The sequence below is a fragment of the Polyodon spathula genome, chromosome 3 (assembly GCF_017654505.1).
Source record: "Polyodon spathula isolate WHYD16114869_AA chromosome 3, ASM1765450v1, whole genome shotgun sequence".
NCBI classification, from domain to species: domain Eukaryota; kingdom Metazoa; phylum Chordata; class Actinopteri; order Acipenseriformes; family Polyodontidae; genus Polyodon; species Polyodon spathula.
In genome coordinates this window covers 53,467,301-53,480,879 of record NC_054536.1, presented here as the reverse complement: position 1 = coordinate 53,480,879, position 13,579 = coordinate 53,467,301, and the positions used below count along the sequence as shown (strand labels likewise).

The window sequence follows — 13,579 nt, the reverse complement described above, 5'->3', positions numbered from 1 at the left end:
GATCTGACATAGCTGTATGTTTTTGAAGTTATTTTTTTTTAAAAGGCTTTGGATACTGTCTTTTTTTCTGAATGATTTTTTAAGTCATGCCATGACAAAGTCTACCGTAGTAGCACACTCTGATTTGTAAATGTAACGAGTTCATTCACACAATACACAGAACTGCATTATGTTATTCATTCTACTCACTAGTTTATAAGGTTTTGAGTGTCACCGGAATGGATTTTTTTCGTTAGGCCATTTTTTTTTTGTAAGAGCAATAATTAATTCTAAATACGCTCCTAAAATGTTAATTGTAGCCTACTATGATTTCTCAATAAATGAACAGTCTCTGTACAATTAGCAACATCGACATTCAGCAGACTTCACAGCTGCATAAAAACAGCCAGAAATTACAGTTAACATAACTGTTTGTCCCGCCTCAGCTAACTTATGATTGGACTGCTGCAGAGAAAAAAAAACAGGTCATTGATTGGTTGATCGTATCACCGGTCTGACTTTAGGAAAACGTTAGCATGCCTTTCACAGCAAGAGTGCCCTGACGGTGTTTGGCTCTCCAAACTGCAGCTGCCCAGCCCGTAATGCACAGCAACCTATGGAATAGCCAAATAAAGCAATGGGCCACAAGATGGGTGTATGACGTATTTATACAACTAATTTACAAATATGTGGCAACACGCAGCAAAGAGAACAGGCAGGACCCTCTCCCCTCTTTATCTTCCTCTCAATCTACATTTCCATACTTTGATGGTACATGTTGGATGCCGATATTGCTGTGGAGCAGTGATGAACACATATAACTGTATATGTTGTAGGGGAATAATTGCATAGAACCATTCCTGTACCTGTTTGTTGCTACCCTGTACTACCGTTATTTACTGAGTTATATGTTTTAAAACAATTTGAGTTTATGAAATGTATTGAACTGCAGGTACATGTCACTGAAAACCAAACTGTGGATGGTGTGACAACTGAGCTGGCTCCAGCTTATCTGTTAATTACCCCAACTGACTGGTTCTGTACTATTGTACCAACTCCAGTGGACTGTTACCCTGACACTATTTGAGCCAGCAGGGCACAGTTATTGGAACTAGCACAGCGCAATTATTGCTCAGATATTGGCATACTCAGACAAATTAGGGTTTTCGCCCAATTCAAATTTGATTGCGCCATGTGCATATTGAATGTCCACCTAGAATACATTTGCATCACAAGTTTCTAATTACCAATGCATTACCATATGCTAATAGAACCATATTAAAGGAACAGAAGGAAGGCTGTGCGCTGGACAGAGGTGAGTGCATGTTTCAACACTCGTCTGTTGGGCATGGGAATACATTATAAATGTCACTATGATATGCACATGTTATATATGTTATGGAAACAAAAAAATAGGCTTATTGTTTGTATGTTTTTGCCGCAAATTGACTATGGTGATGCAGTGTATAGGTTTGCAGCACCATCAACTTTAGGTTAACTGGACTCGCTATATCATGCAGCATTGAGATACGTTACAAATATAAGATTTAATACTCATCATTGTATATTATACGATTTGGTAGGCTGGACTTCTTTGACTTTACGCAGGTTGAAGCACTGGTATATTCTGGTATATAAGGCTATTCAATGTAAATTATATGAATATACTTATTTAAATTAATACCTTATAGTTTCCCATAGTAACCATTTCATCAGATCTCATTCTTTTTTGCATTTTTAAATCCCAAATGTAGCTGTACTGAGGCTGGTAAAGGATCATTTGCTTATTATGCCCCATGGTCCTGGAATGAATTCCAGTCCAAACTAAATCTGCAGAGATGTCTTTATTGCAATTTAAGGCCCCATTCACACTTGGCGGATATTTCGTTTCCCGGTACAGTTTGTTTGAGTTTGGAATGTTTGCCCTTAAGTGTGAAAGCTCCAAACGTTCCCAGGAATGATTAAAACGAACTGTCCCGAGACCACATGAAAGAGGTGGTCTCGGCACGGTTATATCCGTTCTGTGGACAGTTTGCTTATTTTTGCTTCAGTGAGAAAGAGAAACTTTCTCAGTTCATTTGCGAAAGTCAGGTGTACCAAAGTGTGAATTCAGTAACTGTTGTAACTCTGCTGGAACTAAAACCAGAAGAATCTTGTATACAATAGTATTATTGCCATTATTGTAGCATACCTTGAAATTGAAGATGTCACTTCACGGAGACGAAGAAAAGCATTCCATTGCCTCTTCTGCAGCTGTAGAAATATTGTACTTATGCTTTAGCCTTGATATCGGATGGTAAACTTTAAAAGTTATTTTTAAAAAAATATATATTTAAAAAAAAAACGCCACATTTAAAACAAACGAGAATTAAGAATATTTAACTATGTCATATATGTTATATTAGGCGGGCCTATATAATAAACAAATGATAACTTGAGATTTGTTTTCATAGTAGTGCCAGTAGCTGAGAGACTACAAACTAAGATTTTGTGCAAACAGCAGATCCCACAAGAAGAAAGTCTCAACATGAAGTAGGCTATAATAATACAGGGTTTTATTTCATTCACGCTTCTCTCATGCAGTGGTTTCATTTGAATGGTAGCTTTACTTTAATTTGTAAATTCTGTGACGTGAATACATTTTAATTAAGATGCATGTTTGGCCCAGTGCTATAAAGAAAACAATTGTGTTGTGTTCGGTTTTGCCAAGATTGTAATATTGCTACTGCATCATATAGATCAGCTGCATAAAGACCTTTCTACCACTGAACAGAATATGTAAAAAAAAATGCATGAGGTAAGTGGCTTATGAACAGTAACTACAAAACGTTATTATTATTATTATTATTATTATTATTATTATTATTATTATTATTATTATTTATTATTATTATATTATATTTTATTTTTTGGTATGCTGCAATTGACCCATATTTGTTGCTTTTGATTCATTGCTTATTTTTCCCCTGTATTATTATCAATATGTAATCGACTTGCCTCCCTTTTTATTTAGCTTCGGTTGTCCTGTAGGCGGTCCACGGGAAATGTTTTCTTTTATTTATTCATGAAAAAAGGTGGAAACTGACAGAAAAGGCTTTCAGGATGTCATGTTTTCTAAATAAAAGGTTGATGAATCACTCCCCATTTCAGAAAACATGTAAACATGAAATGTTCGGAAAACATTTTTAAAGAAATTCTGAACATGACACTTTGATGAATTGGGGCTATTCAGCAATTTACCAATTAATTAATCAATTTGTCCATCAATTCATAAATTAATTCAGCAATTAATCAATTAATTAATCGGTTTGTGCAGCTATATATAAATTGATTTGTCAATTCATATGTTCGAAAGGCTTGACGGGCTTCTGGGTGAATTGATTATGCCAATATTGACCTGTGAATGAATTAATTGAAAGGTGAATTGCCAACTGTCAATCTCTCATTCTGCCAAAAAAATGGAACCATTTCTAGCCAATTGGAGCAGGTACTAAAATTGCAACCAATGAGAACCCAGTCCCAAGCAAAACTGCTTCAGCCAATAACCTTGCAGCTTACTATTGTCCTATTGTAAGTGACTCTTCATATATTGCACAGTTCACAACCTACCTCTAAAGCGCTTTGTGATGGTGGTCCACTATGAAAGGCATTATATAAAAATAAAGATATTATTATTACTAGAAAAGGTATTGTGTATTTGTGGCAGTGTGCCCGCCCCTGTGCGTCTTTATGTTTATATGTTGCATGTTATGTGTTAATATGTTATGGTGTATAGTCATTGGTACATGGGATATAAATTGGTCTGTGTAACACAAGTTATTTAAAATGTACATTTGTATTTAGGCATGCGGATTGCACAGCATTTCACGTGCAGGTAGAATGTAATAATGTGAGCACGGGAAATTGCACTGAATTAATTCACGTGCAGTTGTACCAATTGAATGATTGATTAGCAATCGAGCCTCGGTACAGCTGTATAAAAGCAGCATGTTTTCACTCACTTGTGGTTCTGTGTTCAGGGCAAAAGAATAAGAGAAAGATGGAGAGAAAAGTAAATTAAAGCAACAGAATCAATTGCTACGTCGTGCTGGTTTGTTTTTTTAGTGTTCATCCCTGTGTGTTAGTGTCTGTTCATTTTGTTTGTTATTTCTGGACTACTAACACGATCAAACGTGGGTTAAACCTGGATTATAAATACCGAGTGATACACGCCGCTGTATCACTCCAGCATTATTATTTACAGTTGTTTGCTGTCAGGCTCTGGACATTTGGACATTGTTCATTCAATAAACACCCTTACACCTGTAAATCGTTGTCTGTCTTCATTCTACCCTGCAGCATTGCCTTCTCCTCAACTTTTTGTTTTTGGAAAAAAATATATATAAATAAAATGGGATGGAAGAAAGATAGAGGTGAAGGACAGGGAGTAGTGTCACCTAATGGCCAGACATCCACAGCGATATAGCCAACCATCGACGGTGTACCCCCTCTGCGACCAAGACCATCACTTCGCCAACTATCCCTTCCACCATTATGAGGAGGAGAAGGAGGAACTAGTGCCCAGATGGGGGCACCACAAGAGTCCAGCGCCCAGACGGGGGGACCGCAAAAGTCCAGAGCCCAGACAGGGGGATTGCGGGAATCCAAACCCCGGGAGGCAGCTGTTCCTATATCCACCAGCAGAGGGAGAATGCCTTCTGGTTTCACTGAGTGTGAGGAGCCCGAACCTCCACAGCCCAAGAGGGAGGAGTCGGAGCATTGACAGCCCAAGTTTCCACCAGCAGAGGAAGAATGCCTGCTGTCCTCATCTCCACCAGCAGAGGAAGAATGCCTGTTGTCCTCATCTCCACCAGCAGAGGAAGAATGCCTGCTGGTTTCATCTCCAGAGCCAGAGAGAGAGCCGAACCTGTCCCCTGCAAGTAAGGGAGTGTCGCACCAGTCCCCTGCAAGTGAGGGAGCCGAACTAGTCCCAGGGGGAGACTACACTTTGCTTCCACCTTCGTCGCCAGGAGACTACATGCTGCTTCCACGTCCATCGCCAGGAGACTACAAGCTGCTCCCACCTCCGTCGCCAGACTACACGCTGCTCCCACCTTCACCGGCAAGAGCAGAGCAGCAGGAGCTGCCTCTGCCTCCGTCACCTCCACCAGCAGAGGGCGAATAGCTGCTGGTTCCGCCTCCTCCAATGTGGGAGGACTGCTTACCGCTCCCACCTCCACCACAAGATGGAGACTGCCTACAGCTTCCCCCTCTACCACTAGAAGGAAGACCAGGACGTGATGCTGGCGGTCCTCAGCAGCCCTTGCATAGGAATGGGAATGGACTACCATGCTGTCAGCCGTGCCACTACCATAGGCAGCCATGGGCTCACTGAAGCTCAAGATTCGGTGCTGGACTTTTGGGCTTTTAAGGGGGGAGGTGGCCGCTGAGGCCATGTGTGCTGCTCACAAGGGGGAAGGTATGTGCCAGTGTGCCCGCTCCTGTGCATCTTTATGTTTATATGTTGCGTGTTGCGTGTTATTGTTGGTGTATAGTCATTGGTACACGGGATATAAATGGGTCTGTGTAACACAAGTGATTTAAAATGTATATTTGTGTTTAGGCACAAGGATTGCACAGCACTTCACGTGCAGGTAAAATGTAATATGTGACCACGGGAAAGTGCACTAAATTAATTCATGTGCAGTTGACTCCAACTGAATGATTGATTAGCAATCAAGTCTCGGTACTGTTGCTTAAAAGTAGCGTGTTTTCACTCACTTGGGGTTGTGTGTTCGGGGCGAAAGAATGGGAGACAGGCTGACAGAAAAGTAAATTAAAGCAAAATAACCAACTGCTAAGTCGTGCTGGAGGACCAGCATGGTACTTGTTTGTTTAGTGTTCATCACTGTGTGTTAGTGTCTGTTCATTTTGTTTGTCTGTTTATTTTGGCATCATGTGCTGTGTGCTGTTTTGTTAAACCTTTTATTTTCTGTTTGTTCATTTATTAAATGCTGAGCGCAAGCAAACACTCAGCTTCACCAAAACTCCACGTCTCTGTGTGTTATCTCACTTTTTCCTGTTCCTTGACATCACCACGCACCTGCACGTTGCAACCATCCTGTCACAGTATAATATAACTTAATGTTTTGTTTAACAATTGTTAACACTTTAAAACTATGCAAGATATATCCAAATCTAATAGCATGTCATGCTTTCTTCTGTAAGAGGATGCAAGTTCCTTTTTCTCTAATTGTAAACACGCACAATGTCGTGCAATGTTTAATATTTGAATTTATTATTATTTCTTAGCAGACACCCTAATCCAAGGCAACAGTTATTACATAACATCACATTACAGTTAAGAGCAGTTATAAAGTACAATAAAATCAGTAGACAACAGATAAAATTCAAATAAGAGCAAACTAAAGAATACAGAAAATAATTACATTTAAGAGTAAGTTTGTGTAACAGCAGTTACCTTATAGTAAAAATATTTGATATACAAGTAAAGTCCACATAGTAAGTACAATAAACGGAGAAGAACAATTTCAAATAAGAACAGTTACCAAAAACGTGAATATGTATATCCAAGATTCTGGAGATAGGAGGGAGCAGAGAGGTCGAGACTGCGATAGGTGAGTACAAGAGTTTTGAATTGGATGAGGAGCAGCAATAGGGAGCCAGTGGAGCAGCGGTGTAGCATGGGAGAAACAAGGAAGGGAAAGACAAGGCAGGCAGCAGAGTTTTGGATGAGCTGGAGTGGATGGATTGCAGAGGTAGGGAGGCTGGCCAGGAGGAAGTTGCAGTAATAAAGGCAGGACAGTACCAGGGCCTGAACTAGGAGCCATGTGGAGTAGCCTGGGGGGAAGGTGCAAATTCTGTGGATGTTGCTGAGGAAGAAGCGACGGGAGCGTGCCAGAGTAGAGATGTGCTGAGAGTAGGAGAGGGAGGGGGGTCAAGAGTAACACTGAAGTTCTTGGTGGATGAGGAGGGTGAGAGGGTGATGGATTCAAGAGAGAGAGATCAGCACTGGGGGAGGAAGAAAGAGATCTGATTTGGAGAGGTTGAGTTTAAGATGAAGAGACAGGAAGAGATATGGGACGAAATGTCAGAGGGGGGGGGGAAGGAAGATCTGGGCATCATCAGCATAGACATTACACAAGCAGCCTTGGGAGGAGATGTGGGGACCCAGGGAGCAGGTGTAGAGAGAAAAGACAAGGGATCCCAGGACTGATTCAGTTTCAGTGGAGTGTGCTGGGCAAAAACCTGATTGGAGGGGGTCGAGCAGAGAGTGTGTTGACAGAAAAGCAGACAGCTGACTCGCTCAAGGGTTTGAGACAGAAAAGGGAGAAAAGACGGTAGTTCTGGACAATAATTAACTTTACACAGCAACAACTCAATTTACAATTAAACAAGACTACACTGATTTAATTTTGAGAGCCTTCTGGTGCAACTTCTTCTCTGCTTACTGTACTAGCAATGAGACAAGTCATGCAAGTAGCACTGAAATCCACCTTTAAATAATACAAAGCACATCACGTTAAGTCATTTTACAGTAGATTCTGTGTGCCTAAAAGTTGGATGCAATTAACCAGAGTATGCAATGATCAGTAACATATACAGTGTGTGGCAACCGTGACCTCCAATATCTAGAACTCAGGTGCAGTCTATAAATAAGCCTGACTACGGCATGTTAAAATTTTACCGAGAGATAGAACCTCATTTTAAATACAAATGGTATGCCACTAATACCTTAGTCCCCACACTAAGCCCCTTTCAAATAAATGAAAGTCAGGAGATCAGAAATGGATTGGTTCTCTTCCAAGCAGGAATATTTATTTGATACAAAGTTATTTTTAAAATAGTTAAAACAAAGACTTGGATGTAGTGCTGCAAAAGAAATTATATATTGCTAAAGTATCTTCTTAGTAAAAGTGATTACATTATTGTCCCCAAGTGAAACCTAGAGGAGAGAGGAAAGGTCAAGCCCTATTACTTAGTATAGGCTGCTCCATCCACCAAAGCCTTGATGGAAAATCAAGCTTCACACATGATTAAACAAACCCACACAAAATCAAGAGAAATAAACAAAGTGAATTTAAAGAAGAATTAAAGTGCAAGTCATACAAGTAAAACCAATCAAAAGTAAATAAAAATACCAGACTTAAATAATGCCTACAATGCTCCAGGAAGCAGAGCACTCATAATAGTGACGCTCTCAAGCTAGTATAAAAACAACAAGAAACAGAAAGTGGCTGACAGGCATTCTGCTTCCTGAACAAACGTTACACCACACAGTAAAATATAATACAAAAATAAACAATAAAATTATGGTCTGCGTTACCTCGGGAGAGTCCAGAATACTGGTTTCACCTATTGCAGATCGTCTGAACTCACCTTACAATACACCATTGGACACAAATGGCTGAGTTAGGTGGAGGTGTAAAATAATAAAGTCCAGACAATGGTGTGGTTTTCCAAAGTTTTCTTTCTTTTCTTTTATTATTTTTTTTTTTTAATTAATGCTGATCCATTTATGGTCTTTCTAAGTACTTCAGAAAATAAAACCCAACTCCTGCCTACTGACAATGGTATCCAGGATGGGACAATAAACAAAAGAAAATGTCCAAACAAAGGATAAATGGTTGAGAGTTCAAACAAAATAAACAAACAACAAAGTAAAATTATCCAGGATCTGGGTGGCTTATCGTCTTTCTGACCGGTCTGGTGTCCAGCCTCCTGGTTAGTTGTCTCCCTTCTAGGGCAGTTTGTTTAAGTCTGCCGAAAAATCACAGTTAGCATTTATTTTTCAAAAAATCCATCAGCACCTCTCCAGAACCTCTATGTAATTTCAAGGACCAGCCTCAACTGTTACAACACAGCCCCATTTATGTGCCATGGAACACCCCCTAAATCAGCACAACACCAATCAGCAATCAGCGTTTTAAATCGCCTCTCAATTCTGGGACTTTCCGGACATTCCGGGTTGTTGAACTCAACAAAGATGGTGACCATCTATCACAAAGACGGCTGTATTGGGTGACGTCAGACCAGAAACAGGAACCAGGAAATAAACAACAGAGAGGTGGAGTTCGGTGGAGCTGAGCAATTGGTTTTGCTCAGCAAAACCAAAATGCTGGTTTTGCTCAGCATTTAATAAATGAGCAGAACAGTAAATAAAAAACAAACAAAAACACAGGACACGGCACTTTCCCCAAATTAAAGAGACAAACAAAACAGACTACACAGACAAACACAGTGAGCTGATATTTTAACTATTAACTATTATTATTATTATTATTATTATTATTATTATTATTATTATTATTATTATTATTATTATTATTATTATTATTATTATAACCTCCATCTCCAATCCCGTTCTCCACTCACCAAACACACAACAACCTCGAGTGAGTGAAAACATGTTGCTTTTATACAGCTGTACCGAGACTCGATTGCTAATCAATCATTCAATTGGAGTCGCGGTACAACTGCATGTGAATTAATAAAGTGCAATTCCCTGTGCTCACATATTATTACATTTTACTTGCACGTGAAGTGCTGTGCAATCCTCGTGCCTAAATAGAAATATACATTTTAAACACTCGTGTTACACAGACCCGTTTATATCCCGTGTACCAATGACTATACACCAACATTAACATACAACATACAACACAAAATACACACAGGGGCGAAGCACTTGGTCACACCATCCTTTCAGAAAAGGCGGAACTGCCACGTCACGCAATCCCTGTCGGGGCCTTCTAGGCTGGCTCACAGCCCCCTGGCGGCTGGGAGGGTGGATTACAGCACGGATCGCTTTACCTCATCACAACCATATACAGACACAGACAGTTAATAACAAAACACAATGCAGCACTGCAGACATACAGTGGCTTGTGAAAGTATTGACTCCCCCTTGGCATTTTTCCTGTTTTGTTGCCTTACAACCTGGAATTAAAATGGATTTTTTGGGGGTTTGTATCATTTGATTTACACAACATGCCTACCACTGTGAAGATGCAAAATATTTTTTATTGTGAAACAAACAAGAAATAAGCAAAAAATACTTGAGCGTGCATAACTATTTACCCCACCAAAGTCAATACTATGTAGAGCCACCTTTTGCAGCAATTACAGCTGCAAGTCTCTTGGGGTATGTATCTATAAGCTTGGCACATCTAGCCACTGGGATTTTTGTCCATTCTTCAAGGCAAAACTGCTCCAGCTCCTTCAAGTTGGATGGGTTCCGCTGGTGTACAGCAATCTTTAAGTCATACCACAGATTCTCAATTGGATTGAGGTCTGGGCTTTGACTAGGCCATTCCAAGACGTTTAAATGTTTCCCCTTAAACCACTCGAGTGTTGCTTTAGCAGTATGCTTAGGGTCATTTTCCTTGATGGCCAAAAAGCTTAATTTTAGTCTCATGTGACCAGAGTACCTTCTTCCATATGTTTGGGGCGTCTCCCACATGCCTTTTGGCGAACACCAAACGTGTTTGCTTATTTTTTTCTTTAAGCAATGGCTTTTTTCTGGCCACACTGAGATCACGTGACAGATCATGTGACACTTAGATTGCACACAGGTGGACTTTATTTAACTAATTATGTGACTTCTGAAGGTAATTGGTTGCATCAGATCTTATTTAGAGGCTTAATAGCAAAGGGGGTGAATACATATGCACGCACCACTTTTCCATTATTTATTTTTTAGAATTTTTTGAAACAAGTTATTTTTTTAATTTCACTTTACCAATTTGGACTATTTTTTTGTATGTCCATTACATGAAATCCAAATAAAAATCCATTTTAATTCCAGGTTGTAAGGCAACAAAATAGGAAAAATGCCAAGGGGGGGGTCAATACTTTCACAAGCCACTGTCAAAGTAAAATATTCAGAGGGGGAATATTCAGGTGGACCACAGGCACGCCATGACCCACAAACAAGTGCCCTCTTTCTGACCTGTGATTTGCAGGTATTTATAACTGGGACCATTAACATTTCATTGTTCCATGGTCCCACCTGTTACAAGTGTATTACAGGCACATTTACTTGTATACCTGATAAATCGCATATAGTTGTGAAGCACATTTCTTATGAAAATGTACATATATTCTGGTTAAATGCTTAAAACTGTTAGGCATATAGCATATGTAATTAACAGGAATTTACTGCATGTGCATTTTCATAAGAAACATTGTTTCACTTTTAAGGAATATTCAATTATCAGGTATGTAATACACTGGAATGCACAACTTGTGTATGTCTTAAACCTAAATTAACTTACTATATTGGCACACTATATCTAAACTGTAAAATAATTGGCACAAGAATAGGCTAGAAAACAATACTGACAAGTTACCTCTCATCAGCAAAATAACATTCTAGTTTTAGTTTTTTTTCTATAAATGCTGTTTTCATTTTCCAGAATATATATTCACTTACTGGCACAACAACTCAACTAAATTAATTTGTTTGCAACAAGTACTACGGCCTCATCTGTGCCCATCGCAGAAATTCTAACTTTTCTTTAACCACTGGACCACACAGCCTCATTTGTGCACATCTTAGTGGAAAATTTGTTTCAAAAGAAAAAAAAAACCCTCTAGAAAATCCTCTAAAATTACAAAAAAAAAAAAAAAAACCTCTGCCCATTTCTTACCTCCAGATTGCCCCGAGCAAAGACTAAAACCTCTAGATCTGGAGGGAAAACCTTTGGCAAAACGGCCCCTAGCTATGCACAAAGGCAATTCTTACTGCATGGTCATGTGATCTTGTTCAGCCAATCACATTGTTTAACATAAGCCATTCTATAATAATATTTATGAGGGTTTGGTCTTAAAACTGAGAGTTTTATACCTCAAATTGTCACAGTGGTCAACATGGCCTATAATCATTTATGTGAATGTTATAGGTAGCTAGTCATTACTACAGAATCATTCTGCTCAAATATATACTTCAATGAAAAATACAGATGTCACAGGAATACATCATAAATGACAAAAGATAAACCTCAACTCTTTATCACAGGGACCAAAGATTATGAAATCATCTTAGGAAATATAAACAGTCTTTCTTATATGGGCTGAACTGGTACATGCTACAGTTTAGCTGCGTAATGCTCCTGTATTTAAAATGTGATGTAGCGCGTAAGCGTTTTGAAGCTAATGTGTTAGTAACTACATGTATACAGTAAAACTTGAAAAAAAAAACGGTGTTTATTTAATATTTGCCAGTTGCCCCAGCACCTATTGGAGACCAGTGACTATTTGAGACTCGGCGTTTATTAATAAGGTAGGCTCGCAGCTTTTAAAATTGATAAAAGCATCATCTTTATTAACACACATTATATTTATTGTTCACCCTCAAAATGTGTTCATTGGTAAGCACAGACAATGGATGAAAAATTAACCACCCCGGTGAAGTTAGGTTGATATTGGATATTGGATATTTGGGTGGATATTCGATATTCACGCAAAACATTAATATTTCACCCAGTGAACGATGTTATGCTAAGGAGTAATTTAAGCCTTGTCTCGTTGATTTGCGAGTTAGCAACCTCTAGTTATGAACATGAAAAATACTCAATCATACTCACTTTACATTGTACAGTTGGTTACGTCATATAATGGTTCATAGCTCCTACATAAGAACTTGCAATACAATGCCATTTCACCTCATGAAAGATGTCATGTTAAGGAATAATTTAAGCCATGTCTCATTGATTTGCAAGTTAGCAATCTCTAGTTATGAACACGGAAAATAAGCGTATATATTCACTATACATTTTACAGTCAGTTACGTCATAAAATGGTTCCTAGCTCCTGCATAAAAACTAGCACTACAATGCAATTGCACCTTATGAAAGATGCATCAACAAAGATGCCATTTTATAAAAAAACTCTACATTTTAGAAAACCTTTCGTTTGTTTCGTTATAGGAAAATCATCACGTTTCAAAGCAAAACCTGTCTTCTTCGTAGTAGTAGTAGTTTTATTGAAATTTTCACAAAGAAAATTTCCAGGGACTTCATCTCTGCGTTAATGAATACCCTTATGCGGAGGGAACTGAGCCTCCCTGGGGCATGACGGGCACATCTGGCTTGGCTCCCTTCTGCTCAGAGATGGGGGTGGTGGGCAGAACCTCGTCCTTGGGCTCAACAATGCTGACATGATCAGGCAGAGGCTTCTTGGGGCCGATCTTGCTGCTTGGAGCCCTTAGCACCACTCTCCATGATAAAACAGAGAACACCGTAGCAGGCTCTTCGCACAGCCAGACCCCCAAGCAGTTTGTAGCGGAGAGACTCTGTCTGAGCAACGGCGCACAGTCCTCTGGTGGCAACCTTCTCAGCATACAGTTCTACACTGCCCTTTGGGAAGCCAAACCGCTTCTGGACAACAGCAGTCAGTTCACAAATACGGCGACCTTTCTCACCCAGCACGTTCTGAGTCCTTGTTGCTAGGATGATGATCTCAGTCCTGGTTGGGGTAACACGCACCTCCACTCCGGAGTAACCATCTTCAGCCAACTCACAGGTCAGAAACTCATTCAGCTCGGCCTTGAAAATGCCATCTGCAACAAACTTCTCTTCTTGGAGATCTGTGCCGCCAT

General features: G+C 39.6%; 1 pseudogene; it reads right to left on the bottom strand.

Moving 5' to 3' along the window:
- Positions 1 to 12,958: 12,958 nt before the first annotated feature.
- LOC121308432 lies at positions 12,959 to 13,579 on the bottom strand (annotated as a pseudogene).